This window comes from Rutidosis leptorrhynchoides, chromosome 11 (genome assembly GCF_046630445.1).
Source record: "Rutidosis leptorrhynchoides isolate AG116_Rl617_1_P2 chromosome 11, CSIRO_AGI_Rlap_v1, whole genome shotgun sequence".
Classification (NCBI taxonomy): domain Eukaryota; kingdom Viridiplantae; phylum Streptophyta; class Magnoliopsida; order Asterales; family Asteraceae; genus Rutidosis; species Rutidosis leptorrhynchoides.
Window position 1 is genome coordinate 381,562,619 of NC_092343.1, and position 13,204 is coordinate 381,575,822.

Consider the following 13,204-nt stretch of genomic DNA (forward strand, 5'->3'; position numbering starts at 1 on the left):
CATTCCATTCAGGTTCCATGGGTGCATAATTTTCCATAGGAACGTAATAATAACATTTCCATGTTGAGTGATAATCTCCACAGATTTCACAACCAGTTATTGTTTCGTCATTCGTGATCCAAGATTGACCGAACGAATTGTCATCAACACCCGTTTGAGAGTATTGATTAAATTGATTTCGGATGTCATAAAGAGTTTCCAAAATATTCTCGAGATTTTCCATAATGCGCTTATTACCAAATTTTAGCTACAATGTGGTGCATTTACTAATTATCCTATTAGTTATAAAACTAAAAATTATATAAGTTATCAAATTAATAGACTTTTCTGATTTTGCCCACGATTCGAATAGCCAATAGATGCAGTAGGGATCCAGAACCCTTTAAATCGGAAGCTCACAACTCAGCCACTAACAAATCCAACTATTACTACGAACCAGAAAATTTGGATGTCTATCAATTTAACCGCTTAAAATAATTTTTCGCTTTTGAAATTTTAGAGAAGAAATAGAAAATTCTATGCTCTAAAAACTAGATCGGTGAGAAATAAGAAAGAAAAAGAGCGCATCGAAAAACGTCGAAAAATAAAAGGTCGAAAAAATAATAGGCGTCGAAAAATAAAAATAAGAAAGTAGCGCGTCGAAACTTAAAAAGGACCTAAAAACTAAGAATTAAAAGTTACGTCTAAAAATATTAAAGCTTAGAGAAATACTATATCCCAAAACGGCAATAACTTAAAAAGGTGCTAAAATTTATAAAAACGACGTCGCAAAATTCTAAAGCACCTAATTCTTAGTCTAAAGAAAAAGCACTTAAGGGATTTTACGGCAAATCTTAAAAATCTAGAAATAAAAATAACTATGGCAAAAACTATATATTAAAACTAAAACGAGCGAAAAATACAAATATTACGCTAAAACAAATAAAAAGATATAAAATATAAAAATAAACTAAAAGTTGTAAAAAGTACAATTTTTATAAAAATATTATTTTTATATTATTTATTTTAAAAAAGTATTAATTTTATAATTTATAAAACTAATTAAACTTAATAATATAAAATAAATAATAAAACTAAACTAAATAATATTAAATATAACCCTAATTAGGGTTTAATAATAATAATTATTATTAATTAAAAACCCTAATTTCTGTCGGCAGAGGTATCAGACGGGTCAAATCAAGCCATGCGATCGCATGGTTTTAAGGCACCCGGCTCATGCGACCGCATGGGCCTGGGTTTCAGTTTTTTTTTTTTTAATTTTATATTGTTTTTCTAAAAATTATATATAAATATATTTACACAAATATATATTAAAAATATAGTGTTTCGCTGAGTCCCCGGCAGCGGCGCCAAAAACTTGATGTTATGCGAGGTGTATACGAAAATACTATTAATTTTTACAAGGAAATACTATTAAATACGATACAATTTACACAAGTTTTATTTATTTATTTAATGTGATATACCTAAACCTTGCTACAACACTTATAGGCAGTGTACCTAATCGTAGAGTAGTATAGTTTTTAGTAAGTCCGGTTCGTTCCACAGGGAGCTGGCTTATTTTACACTATATTTTAAATAACTATATTTGTACAAAAAATATATAATTATATATAATAATATATAAAAGGGGGTTTACCGTTTAATGACCAGTTTGTCGATTTTAAAACTTAAGCGTAAATATAAATGACAATAATTAAAGTGCGTAAAATAAATAACAATATAATAATTATGCTTATTTAAACTTCCGTAACCATGATGTTTGACGTTTTGATTATTTATTACCCTGAGTTAATTGTCTTTTATCCTGGATGTATTTGAAACCTATCTGGTTTTTGTCCATAATAGTTCATCGGTCATAATTATAAAATGTTCGGCAAATTTAACCTTATGCCCGAAGTCAAATATTCCAACTAATTGGGGATTCGAATTGTAACAAGGTATTAATACTTTGTTTAGTGAATACACCAGGTTATCGAATGTGTGTAAACTAAGGTTTTAATACTTTGTTAACAATTACACCAATTACCCTTGAATGTAATTCACCCCTGTTTTAATGAGTCCATTGACTATTATTCCATCCGTGTGTCCGGTCAAATGAACAATAATTCGTACTTATAAATATCCCGCCCATTGTGTCCGATTAAGCGTATGTGGTTATATATAGATACGTCAAATCATAACATTTATATTAAATTAACGAGGTATCGTTAATTAAATATAAAGCCCATTAATAGCTCATAGTCTAATTTCCACAAGTGTCGTTCTTTTGTTCAAACCCCAATTATGGTACAAAGCCCAATAATCCCATCTTTAATATTTAGCCCAACATCGTGATTACTTCGGCTCAAATAAGCATAATAATAACTTAGTTATGAGATATTAATTTAAAAAGGAGAACATAACTTACATTGATTATTTATCGCGTAGTGTTACACGGACAGAGTTCCGGCTTTAAAACCCGTAAATAACCGTTACATTACCCAAACTAACTAATATAAAACTAACCTATACTATATATATATAATATATATATTTATTATTATTACAGAGGAAAGATATATGAATTGGTGTATCTTTTCTGGCCAAAACTCGTTGCCTTTTATAGATGTGGCCATGATTCTGAAGCCATGGGATCGCATGGATTTTTGCCTTCCAGGCCATGCGATCGCATGGCCAGCTGGATCCAGCCACATTGTTTTGTTTTCTACTTTGTCGACGTATTATTTAAATATATATAATATATAAATAATTTATATAATTATTTAAATATTATATTATATTCTTGTGCATAGTAGACTTGTAATTTTTGGTCCGTTGAGTCGGGCGTTGATAGTTGGCTCAGGTTCCGGTTCCGGATTTTCGAACGTCCTTTCGTACGATTTAATATCTTGTACTTTGCGTTTTGCAATTTGTAATTTGCACAAAAAATTATTTTCCTTAACTCCCAAAATCCGCGCAAGTCTTTAACTCACTTTTAGTGGCACTTTTGAGTGCACTATGGCTTTAGTAGCACTTTTCAGGCTTTAGTGGCACTTTTTCTTCAATTCTTTAATCTTCGTGCTTTGTCTTCACATTTATTTATTTAAACGATTACAACTTAAAAATAAAATAATTACAACTAAAAACTTTACATATTGGGATGATATTGTGACTAAATATATGTTCATTTAGAGCACTATCACCAACCTTTGTGTTGACACTTTAAAGCATGTTTATTCTCAGATTCCTAGAAGTCTTCCGCTGTTTGCTTATATATTAGAAAAACTATGTGCATGGAGTCATACATGCTTTATTCGAGAAAACGTTGCATTCACAAAATCCTCACCATGTATCTTATTTGACTGCATTGTCAATGGAAGTATTATAGTAAACCATTATTTACGGTGATTGTCTATATGTAGAAATCATCAGATGTCAAAAACCTTGGATTAAATATTCATTTTTGATGTGCCTTTTCAAAAGAATGCAATGTTTGTAAAACGTATCATATAGAGGTCAAATACCTCGCAATGAAATCGATGAATGATGTATTCGTCCATATGGATTTGGACGGGTTATCACAGTTGGTATCAGAGCGGTGGTCTTTGCGAACCAAGTCTTGCATTAGTGTGTCTAACTGATAGTCGTTAAGATTCATTAGTGGGTCTGGACTTCGACCTTAGCTGCATGTCAAAAAGTTTTGCTTATCATTTCTTGTCGAAAATTACCTGCTTATCATTCTTAAGTCTAGACGCGTTTTCCTACATTTATTGCATAGATAGTGTACAGGCGAATTCCTATCTTAGCGTATCTATTACTGTGAACTTTGCCTGGCATCTTCCGAAGATTCCTCCTTAATTTATGGGATTTTGGTATTATATATACATATGTAAATTATGTAGTGAAGAATACCAAATCTTAGTCCTATAATCTATTTCATATCAAAAATCATTTCCCCGATTATACAAGATGGATCCCGCATCTAGTTCGAATTCCTCAGATTCCGACAGTTATTCCGATATGGATTTCTACCTGAGCTCCGAAAGCAGTGTAACCGGTATGGATCAAACAATTAGCCATCATCTATTATGGATGAATTGGGGATGGGTTCGTAATCTACTTAATCATTGGAGACAAGAAGAAGGTGATCCCTTCCATCCACCACATTTCCCTCTCGGCGACGAACCTGAAGCACTTACCGGTGAACCAGTTCGAAACACCATTTTTACCCTCATCTCCAGAACAGCTCGCAGCGATTAGATAATATCCATTATTCTAAATCTTATTCATTCACTCGTTAGAACCGCCAATCATCCCGGTGTGATAGATGAAGTCAACGAGCGTCGCGCTCGAGTAGTGACACTGGAGAATATGGTGCGAAGATTACAAGCACCATCAACAACACCAGTACCAACAACAACATCCACATCACACGCCTCAACATCACAATCTGTACCTCGGGCTTCAACATCAAACATACCATAGATACCAAGGAGTACCAACAACAACAAACGATGAAGTATGGATTCATAACTTCATTAGAGAAATATTCTACGGTGATTATGTAATCTCTAAAATCTTAGAGATTATTGATATTGCTCTAAACATACATATTATTCGACGCAATATCACTTATATTTCATAGGTTTTTACCATCTACAAAGACATTCAATGAGCATTTCACGAGAAAAACGATAAAAGTAGACAAGAGCTTGCTATTCAAAGAAACGACGATAAAATGATAGTTTTAACTAAATTTATATCAAGAAACGTTTATCCGAATGAAAGTACAAGATAATTGAAGAAAAGAGTTCAAATGGAAAGTGCCAAGTCAATTTAACGTCAACACAGGATCAACATAGAACAAACGAAAAAGAAAAATAAAGAAAACTGCCATTATCTCTTACGCGAATCGTGTAGAGTCACACGAAACGCGTAGTAATTTAGCCTTACGCGAATCTTGTGACCTCTACACGAAACGCGTAATGTTAGGCCGAATTTAATCATTCATCAGATAAGGGCGGCTGCTTTTTTGGAGATAAAAACTAATTCTTTTAGAATTGAGATACAGCAATGAAGTCCATCAACTATCACCTACTACATCTTGTAGGCTTTAAATACGGAGTACTAGTTGAACATCAAAGTGTATAGAAAATATTAGACAACAACACATACAACAATTACTATAGTTAAATATATTGTCATTTTATTACTCTGTAAAATTAGTTTCAATTATTTAGGGGGTATTGTTCGTGATTAAGGGTGTTATTGTACGCGTGAAAGGGGTGTTATTATTGTAATTTTCCTACCGTTTGAAGTTAATGAAAGTGAAGATATTTTAGTAAGTTTACTCTGTTAAAATTAGCGTTGTTATTATGTTTGCATATCTATATTTTTATGTTTACCCTAGTGTAATGAATAGCTAAATTTCCCTAGTGTTTGCTTAAATGTAGAGCCCCTAGTGAAATGGATTGTTACCATTTGTAAAAGTTAAAAATGTAACTTTAGTATTTTTTATTGAGCCTAGTTAAAAGAACCATTTTTATGTAATTAGGTATTTAACCCTTGCCACTTAATTTATTAAATTTAAATAACGAAAGTTGTCTTTATTTACATAAATTAAGCTTCAACATTAAAAATGATCTAGACGAATTTATGGATAAGTTATTAACACCAATTTAGAAATAAACTTCGGTGGTTTGGGTAATATCAATAATTATATGACAGTGAAATTGTAAAAAGGGAAACCGTTACGATTTGGGTATTGGCGAAAGTCAAAACTAGACTAGGTCTCAATTTAAATACTTGGGGAATAGTAGCTTTCTAAATAAAATCCGATGAAAATTAGATTTGATTTAGTTAGTCGTAACCTTATATTTTTTCGAAAGAAAAATGTAAAGTTTATTACTAAAACATTTTAATAGGGCTTAAATTCAAAACAATCCATGGACCTAGAGGTGACACATTTAAGTAAACACTCTCTTTTATCCCATTATTATTTCTTGTAAACATATTATTATCATTATTTACGAATTATTATTTTAAAATATAAAAACAATACATAAAAACATTTAAATCCGTAACAGACTGTTTGTCACAGTTTATATATCATACACGAATCGTGTATGGTATACGCGAAACGCGTATGCCTGTAAATCAAACTGTACGATCAGAATCACACAATTCGCGTAGGTTTTAAATTATACGCGATACGCGTATAAATACGCGAAACGCGTAAGGTAATAACGCGGCTACAGTATCAGTTAGGGTAAAATTAGGGTTTTAATTATTTTAATTATTATATTTAAGTTATTATTACATAATTTATATTACTTATTATAAAATACTTTAATACATGTTTTAACCTTATAATTAGTGTTAATTAAAAGTTTATAATTTATAATTAGTTTATAATTAGTTAAATTACTATTCCTAATAATTTATATTAATATAATTAAAACTTGTCATTTAGTTAATTTAAATAAGTTTATATTATAATTACTCAAAACAAAATTCTAAACATATAGTTTTATTAAAAATTACTATTTTACTAATTACCATCTAGTAATATAATTAATGCATCATAATTAGCATAATTTCATTTAGTTCCTTTTTAAGTTATTTATTGTAATCTTGTAATTTTATTTATGAAGTAAATTAGTTAAGATTATTTTCTGTTACTGTTATATTATAAATTCCTAATCCAAAACCCCCTTTAATTAAGTTTGACATCAAAGACTATTAAAAACCATTAAACACTCCATCTCCCTGTGGAACGAATCGGATTTACCAACAAACTAAACTACATGAATAGGACTAGTTTCCTATATATGTGTGAAATCAACCTGAATTCAATAAAATACCACATATACAATAAATCAATTCGTGTAACAAAACAACTCAAATCCGTTCATAAATAAAGGTTACGATTCGCAACATCAACTTTTTGGCGCCGCTGCCGGGGAGTTGGCAGTTAAATAAATAGATAATTTTTCTGATTCGTAGTAGTAGTTGGATTTGTACGTGGACCGGGTTGTTGGATCACCAATTTTATTGGTCAATAGAAGGATCCTGCCCCTCTGCTGCATCTTTTGGCTATTCGAAACGTGGGCAAAATCAGAAGGAAAATCTGTTTGTTTAAGGGTTTTTATCATTGTTTTTATGTTATTCGATACTCTCGAGGAAATTCATTTCCAAGAAAGTTCAAAGTTTTTGAATAAATCCTTTAATTCTTTGTACAATTTCCCAAATTGTATGATCCGTTCAATCCTAAACTCGTTAAACTTAATCCGGAACCTCAAAGAATTAATAAAGGACAAAAACAACAAAAAGAAATAGGAAGTACTAGTAATTTTAAAACACCGAAAAACACTAAAAAAGAGAAACAAATAGGTAACCCTAGATAAACCTTTAGTGTTGTGATCTCATAATAGAAATTAATGTATGAACTTACGTTCCTCCAACGCTGAATTAACTCCTTCACATCCTGAACCCGAAAGGAAATTCCACGAACTCTTAAGAGCTCAAGAAGTAGAATCTCTTGCTAAAAATTTAGAGTCACTTTCCTTAGAATCCGACTCTGAACCAATAATTCAACCAATCATAGAGCCGATTATTAAAGAAGAAGAAGAAATGGCTGATACAAATCAAACGATGGAAGCATTAATGAAGGCCACAAGAAAAGGTCAAGGCCATGCAATCATCCAACCCACGATGAGTGATGGCTTTGAAATAAAAGGTCAATTTTTACACATGGTGACTAATACATGTCAATTCGGTGGAGCCCCAAATAAGGATGCTAATGAGCATCTTCGTAAGTTTGTAAGCATTTGCAAGCTTTTCAAAATCAAAGATGTCACCGATGAAGTTGCATGTTTAAAAATCTTTCCATGGTCCTTAAAAGATGATGCAAGAGATTGGCTAGACTCATTACCAGAAGGTTATTTTGAAAACTGGAATGATATGATGGATAAGTTTTTGTCAGAATTCTTTCCTGCTTCAAAAGCAGCAAAATTGCAAAGTGATATAAATCACTTTATGTAAAAGCCTAATGAAACTCTTTATGAAGCTTGGACCCGATTCAACAAAATGCTTAGGGTATGTCCTCAACACGGGTTGAATACATTCCAAAAGGTCCAAATATTCTATAAAGGAGTCAATGTGACAACTAGAAAAGATATAGATGTTGCAGCCGGAGGTTCGATCATGAAGAAAACACCTGAAGACGCTCACACAATCATTGCTGATTTAGCTTCCCATTCCCATAATTGGCATCAAGAAATAGAATTCTCTAGATCATCAAATGTTGCTAGTATTGAAAGCAATGATGAAATTGCTTCTTTAAAAGTTCAAATAGCAAATCAAGCAAGGCAAATCGAGAAAGTAACCAAGGAAATGCATGCTATCAGAGTAGGATGTGAACTATGCCAAGGTCCCCATCTTACTAGAGATTGTGATCAAAGTACAATGGAAGAGCAGGCAAATTTCTTAGGTTACTTACGAAAAGGTGAAATGAACTTCAGTGATTTTCCAGCTATAGAAGTAAACAACCGAAAATATCCTCCTATAAACAGCTATCAAGTAGGAGGACCTTCAGGATCAAATAATAATAACTATCAAGGAGGAAATCCAGGTTACCAAAATAACCGGAATTTCCCAAATCAAAATCAAAGAAATCCGCCACCAGGTTATAATAACCGAAATCAACCACAACCACTAGCACTTATGCAACCACAACCATTAGCAATTATGCAACCTCAACCTGAGAGGAAATCTGGTTTAGAAGATCTCTTAAGAGATTTTATGGTTAAGAACGAGCAAAATGCAGAGCTCCAAACTCAGCAAATCCGAAATCAACAAGCCACAATACAAAACTTAGAAAGGGATGTTGGAAGGATATCACAGTTACTATCAGAGAGACCACCAGGTACTCTCCCCTCAAATACTCAAGTGAATCCCAACAACCCCCAAACAAGGAACGAGCATGTAAATGCTATAACTACTAGAAGTGGTTTAACTACTAAACCGGAGACTCTTAAGTCCCCGGAAGTTCCTTTATCTCCTTCTGTTTTACAAATACCGGTTGATGAAAATGAGCAAGTTGATAAAGAACAAGAGAAAGATGATCCACCTGAGGTCATACCAAAGAAAAGTGAAGAACCACCAGTAAAGGTGCATAAGGAACCTATTCCTTACCCAAAAGCATTAAAGAAAGACAGACTCGCAAGGCGGTATGAGAAATTTGCGGACATGATTAAGCAAATTAGCATTAACATGCCACTCGCGGAGGTTCTTAGGGATATGCCCAATTACGGGAAGTTTTTAAAGGATCTCATATCCTCGAAGGGTAAATACCACGACGTTTCTGCCACATTCCTCCATGAGGAATGTTCGGCCATCTTAAAGAAACAAAATGTACCTCCAAAATTAGGAGACCCTGGTAGTTTTATCATACCATGTATGATGGGTGATTCGGTGGTGTACGATGCACTAGCTAACCTAGGTGCAAGTGTTAACTTAATGCCTTACTCGTTATATTTCAAACTTGACTTAGGAGACTTAAAACCAACCCGAATGGGTATTCGATTAGCAAACCAATCATTTGATACTCCCATAGGTATAGCCGAGGATATACTTCTAAAAGTTGGCTCACTTATCTTTCCCGTCGACTTTGTTATTCTAGAAATGCAAGAGGACACAAAAGTTCCTATCATTTTAGGACGTCCTTTCCTAAACACTGCAGATGCTATCATTAATGTCCAAAAAGAACAATTGAGTCTAGGTGTGGGAAACGAGAGAATAATTTGTCACATTGACAAAGCCATGAAAAGACCCACTTCTACCGATGACTCTTGTTTTCAAATTGATGTTATAGATCTTTGTGTCGAGAACGAATTGAAGGAGCTACTTGAAATTGATATCCCGGGGTTAGCCCCGGTAAGTGAGAATGAATACTTCAATATTGATAAAGATTTTGATGAGTTGATGAAGGTGGTCACGGATGACGAGACCATAATAGAAGAAATTCCCATGGAAGAGGAATCGTTTGAGGAAATCAAAAATGAAGATAGATTTCGTATAAAAAATTCCTTAGAAGAACCACCCGTACTAGAGCTTAAAGAGCTACCCAAACACTTGGAGTATGCTTATCTCGAAGGTACATCTAAATTACCAGTAATTATTGCTTCACATCTTTCAGATAATGAGAAGGATAAGCTAATTTCTGTATTAAAAACCCATAAAAAGGCTATAGCCTGGAAAACAACCGACATTCCGGGAATAAACCCGTCTTATTGTACACATAAAATTCTCCTTGAGAATGACTACAAACCCGTAGTACAAAGACAACGCAGGCTAAATCCCAACATGAAAGAGGTTGTTAAAAAGGAGGTCGTCAAGCTTCTTGACGCCGGGTTAATCTACCCCATCACCGATAGTCCATGGGTTAGTCCAGTACAAGTAGTACCCAAAAAGGGGGGGTACAACCGTTATATTAAATGAAAAGGACGAACTCGTCCCAACTAGAACAGTTACCGGCTGGAGAGTCTGTATTGATTACAGACGTCTAAATGATTCCACTAGAAAGGATCATTTCCCGTTACCTTTTATTGATCAAATGCTTGAACGATTAGCGGGAAAAGAATATTATTGCTTTTTAGACGGTTTCTCCGGTTACTTCCAAATTCCAATTGATCCCAACGACCAAGAAAAGACCACATTCACTTGTCCTTTCGGTACCTTTGCCTATCGCCGCATGCCGTTTGGTTTATGCAATGCACCCGGAACCTTTTAAAGGTGCATGATGGCAATCTTTGATGACATGGTAGAGGATTGTATGGAAGTCTTCATGGATGACTTTTCCGTATTTGGAGACTCCTTTGAATCGTGTCTTTTCAACCTTGAACGTATGCTTATCCGATGTGAGAAAGCAAACTTGGTCCTAAATTGGGAAAAATGCCACTTCATGGTGAAAGAGGGCATTGTACTTGGTCACAAAATATCTCGTGCGGGAATAGAGGTAGATAAAGCTAAAATTGAAGTTATCTCTAAGCTACCTAAACCATCAAATGTTAAAGCAATTAGAAGCTTTCTTGGTCACGCAGGATTCTATAGGCGATTTATCAAAGATTTTTCTAAAATCGCCCGCCCATTGACCAAACTTCTTGAAAAGGATGCTCCATTTGACTTCGATTCTAATTGCGAGAATGCATTCTCGATTCTAAAGTCAAAACTCACACAAGCTCCAATTATGGTATCTCCGGATTGTAGTATGCCATTTGAGCTAATGTGTGACGCAAGCGACTATGCTTTAGGTGCTGTTTTAGGACAACGTCCCGATAATCATTTTCTTCCGATTTATTATGCAAGTAAAACTCTAACAGGAGCCTAAATTAATTATACCACCACGGAAAAAGAACTCCTAGCGGTTGTTTATGCATTCGATAAATTTCGGTCATATTTGGTGTTGTCCAATACCATTGTTTACACGGACCATTCGGCACTTAGGTATTTATTCTCGAAACTAGATGCAAAACATCGTCTCATACGTTGGGTTCTTTTACTTCAAGAATTTGACATTGAGATACGTGACAAGAAAGGAGCTGAGAATCTAGCTGCCGATCATTTATCCCGACTTGAAAACCCCGAATTAGATAAACTTGATGATACAATCATCAAAGATACATTTCCTGACGAATCTCTAATGAGGATTGAAAAAGAATCTGAAATCCCATGGTTTGCCCATTTTGCAAACTATCTTGCTTCAGGCATTCTACAAAAAGGACTTACTTATCAGCAAAAGAAGAAATTCTTTGCGGATTTAAAGTCTTATTTCTGGGAATACCCAGACCTATTTCGTGTTGGTGCGGATCAAATAATTCGCCGTTGTGTGTACGGACAAGAAGCTCAACAAATTCTTGAGCATTGCCATCAAGGGCCAACCGACGGTCATTTCGGACCAAACCACACTGCAAGAAAAATCCTTGAATCGGGCTTTTATTGGCCCACGATCTTTAAAGATGCCCATGATTTCGTTCGGACTTGTAACGCATGCCAACGAATGGGTAACATCACGAAAAAGGATGAGATGCCTCAAACCGGCATCCAAGTTTGTGAAATCTTTGACATTTGGGGAATCGATTTCATGGGGCCCTTTCCAAGTTCACATAAGTGCAAGTACATACTAGTAGCCGTTGACTATGTATCCAAGTGGGCTGAAGCAAAAGCTTTGCCTACAAATGATGCTAGGGTGGTGGTAAACTTCTTGAAAAATCTCTTCTCACGCTTTGGAATCCCAAAAGCACTCATATCCGACCGAGGAACACATTTTACCAACAACCTTCTTGAAAAGGTGTTGAAGAAGTATGGCGTAACTCATCGTTTCTCTACTTCGTACCACCCGCAAACAAGTGGTCAAGTGGAGAACACGAATCGTGCCTTAAAACGCATACTTGAGAAGACGGTTAATAACAACCCTAAAATCTGGCAACGCAAGTTAGATGACGCGTTGTGGGCTTTTAGGACTGCGTATAAAACACCAATAGGTACCACGCCATTTAGACTTGTATACGGTAAAGCGTGTCATCTACCTGTTGAAGTTGAACACAAGGCATACTGGGCTATGAGAGAATGTAATACTGACCTTGTACAAGCAGGAGAAAATAGGTTATTACAACTTAACGAACTAGATGAATTAAGATTACAAGCCTACGAAAATTCTAAAACATATAAAGAAAAAACTAAAGTATGGCACGATGCACGATTAAAAAAGAAAGAATTTGAACAAGGGGATAAAGTATTGGTATTCCAATCACGTTTCAAGTTTTCACCTGGTAAACTTAGATCCCGATGGACTGGGCCATATATAATAAAACAGGTTTTTCCATCTGGATATGCAGAGTTGTATGGTAAAGACAGTGGAACTTTCAAAGTGAACGGACACAGACTCAAGTTATACTTTGAAGAAATCAATACTACGGAAAGAGACGAAACCACCTTCTACCCTATGGACAAATAAATTCAGGGTAACTCTAAGGTTTTAAATTCCATTCTCGATTTTTATTCTTATCTTTAAGAGTGGGGTTAGATTGGTCTTTCCCTAGCAGACCCTAAAGAACTAGTCTTCTCCCTCCATTCTACCTTTTTAATTTCTTTTTGTTTTTATTGTTTAAATTCAAGATGCGCAGTCAGTATATCTACAACCATTTCATTTTAAAGTGCG